This window comes from Octodon degus, unplaced genomic scaffold (genome assembly GCF_000260255.1).
Source record: "Octodon degus isolate 3935 unplaced genomic scaffold, OctDeg1.0 scaffold00154, whole genome shotgun sequence".
Lineage (NCBI taxonomy): Eukaryota > Metazoa > Chordata > Mammalia > Rodentia > Octodontidae > Octodon > Octodon degus.
In genome coordinates this window covers 17,394-20,934 of record NW_004524730.1, presented here as the reverse complement: position 1 = coordinate 20,934, position 3,541 = coordinate 17,394, and positions in this window count along the sequence as shown.

The window sequence follows — 3,541 nt, the reverse complement described above, 5'->3', positions numbered from 1 at the left end:
CCTTTATTCACAGTTGTGTTTCCTTTAGTATAAGTTACCTGTGGATAATTCCAGTTTACAAATATAAACATTTGTTTTGACTCTTTCAAAAAGCTCATTCACATAACTTTTAGTGCAAGATCAAAACCATAGAATGGTCATATTGATTACTCATTATCATTAATTTCGTACTGTACATGATACATAAAATAACCTGTCATAGTTCTGTATGTATTGTAAAAATAGTATACTCAAGGTTCAGTAATATCTGCATTTTCAAGTAACTACTTATAATGACCCTATGAAGAAATCACACATATATTCAATATCCCATGTCACTTTACATTCACTTACAGGGCTAAAATAAAAAGGGGACAATTACAGGTGTGGTAAGCATGTATGAAAATTAGAACCCTCATGCTTCGTTGATGAGGATGTGAAACGATGAAGCCACTTTGGGAAACACTTTGGCAGTTTTTATATGTCATTGAATAGATATGTGCACATAGAAACTTTAATATAATATTCATAATAGTACTCAGAATAGTCAAAAAGATGCCACACCCCAAAATACAAATGTCCCTAAACCAATTAATAAATGAATAAAATACATTTTAATCTACATAATAAATACTATTCAGCCCTAAGACAGAATAAAATTCTGAAGGATGCCACATGGATGAAATCTGAAAACACTGTAAGTGAGAAAACCAGACAAAAATTCAACATACTGTATCATCATATTTATTTTAAATACCTAAGATAAGAAAAATCAATAGAGGTTATAATAGATTAGTGGTTTCTAGGGGCTCAGAGGGAGACTCCATACTTACTATTAATAGGCATTGTATGTTGTGGTAATTTATGTCTTCTAAATTTGTGCACTGATGATTGTTGGAAAATTCAGTGAATATACAAATTACTGAATGGTACAATTTCAAATGACAGGATTTTTGGCATATTACTTATATTTCATTAAAGCTTTTATAAGAAAATCAAAGCATAGATACAGGAATTGTATTGTGTGTATAATTATTGCAATTCATTTGCACCCGTCAGAAGAAAAAAAAACCAATATATTTTTATGGTACTTAGACCCAAAAGGTGAACTAGTTTTCAAAGAAACCATGATCAATTTAATACTAAAGGAAACTTTGGCTCTGTCTACATAAATGATAATCATAAATTAAACAGTATCACAGTCATGTACAGTGTATTATATTCTGTGAGTGAATTAGATTCATAAGGGTAATTTTTTGTCTTATGCACAGTTTAAGAAAATAACCTAAAGTACCAATTTCTTAAAATTCAACTGTTTTCCATTTTAAAGGGGCCAACGTTTCATGAAAAGATATGCAAATCATTGAAAGTAATAGTATAGGTAAGAGGAAAAAAACCTATATTTTTCCTGAAATCATCTAAACTCAAAATCCTCTATATATTCACTTTCTACTATATGGCCTTTCATAAAATAATTGTGTTTTTTATTACAAGATATGCAGTTGCCTATTTTAAGTAAACTTTTTGACCATCCATACAATCATAAGCAAACGTGCAGTGAAATGATGTTATGCTATAAGTAGAAAGCACATGAAAACTTTTAAGCATTCCATAGTCTAGTGAAGGAATTCACATTACAATCATACTGTTAAATTTCACTTAGCATATAAATTGGTATCAATCAATATTGATTTAGGGAAGAAAAGAAACATTTTTTAGCCTTGATCTAAGGTATGCAGAAAAAACAAATTTGCCTTTACATTTCTAAACATGAGAACTACTCAAGTTTGGGGTTTCGGTTCTACAAGAGGAGTAATTGTTTTAGAATTGGAAAGAATGTGGCAATGTGTGCACAGGAACATGATTCTTATTTTAAAGAATGTTCTTTATCTTGGTGGTCTATTGATTTTGTAAAAATGTATTTAGTGCAGGGTCTCACTATTTAGCTCGGACTCATAGTGATCCTCCTCTTTCAGCCTCCCTGGCACTGGGATTGCTTACAAGCATATGCCACCATTCCTGGTCTTGGTGGCCAGCTCAACATGCCCAGGGAGCATGCAGCATATTATGCCAGAGATTGGGTATCAAACCCCAGTCTCTGCACTTGCCTAAGCAGGCATTTAGTCTACTGAACTACATTGCCAGACCTTTTTATCTTGGTGGTAACAAAATATTTGCATTGCTTCAAATGTTCTATTTACCTCTGCATGAGCTACTTCTGGTCCTTATTCTTGAACGCTTAGCTAGTCAACTGAGCATTTGTGATAATTCTGTATGGTGCATTTGTCTTCAATCTTTCTCAAATATGATATCAAATACTTCATATACCGAAAACAAGTATATACAGAGTTTATTTCATATGCGTTTGCTGAATAGCAAAAGAGATATCCACACAGAAGCTTAATCTCTTTGATTATCTCTATTGTATAAATTTGATTCGTAAATGGAATCAAATTAACATGATAATATGTTGTTCTTTGCACAGATAATGATGGTGGCCCCTATGTCTCCAGCAAGATGAGGCAGCCTGAGTTCATTTGAGTGAGGACAGGGCAGTTGTTTTATAATTCAGATCCTATTCTTCAAATTCTCCACATGTAAAGTGAGAACACTTACAATATTCATTTCATAAATTTATCATTAAGTACAAATGATACCAAGAATGTGCAGTGCTAAGCCTGGAACAGAGTCTCAAACTTGACATTAATTTTTTGTTAGTGCAGTTATTATTGTCATTACTGGATTAGAGGCCACAGTGACCCTGACATGACTGTCTTCATTCCTCCAGCAATATCTTGAGGGGGTGCCAAATGATGTGGCACAGATTTTGTCTGGGATGAGTGTGTCCAATTCCAGCTTTGTATCATAGTTATTTTGGCTGCATTTTGTTTTATTATTCTTAACATTTCTTTTAAGGGGTTTTATAAACATTAATATATGAAATAGTTCAAAGTGATACAGGGGAAAATGTATATCTGTCAACAAGAGCTTAGTCTCTCAGATCCCTTGATAGACAACAGTTACTAGACTGCAGCCTTTATCTCAGGTGTGAGAGTGCATACACACATGTGATGCTTCCTGTGTCTCCTTGTCCTGCACATTCTTTTGCACATCATTTTTTTCTCAGCAACTTAATTTGGAAAACATTTCCTATAAAATATGTAAAACATGTCCATGTAATGTTGCACTGATATTCCAAAATGTTGTTTCTTTATTAATTTTATTGAGGAACAAATAGCAATGAGGCAGTTTCAAAACCGATTAGCAGGACAGTTTAAATAATCAATACATTGCATATTGTTGTCTTTGTAGTGGTTATTCATAGTACAAGATGCAGACATGATATCCTGTTCAATCTCTATTACTACAAAGCTTTCTTCTTGTTAAATTAAGAGAAAGTAGCTATATATTTATCCTATTTGCATATACAGGTATAAAACAATCCTTCATTTATATCCTCCTTTTCTTTTAGTTTTGTCAGATATGGGTATTCTATTTTCATTTAGTTATTGTAGGTGTGTGAATTCAGCAAAATATTCTAAAAGAGTCCAGTAGCCCATAA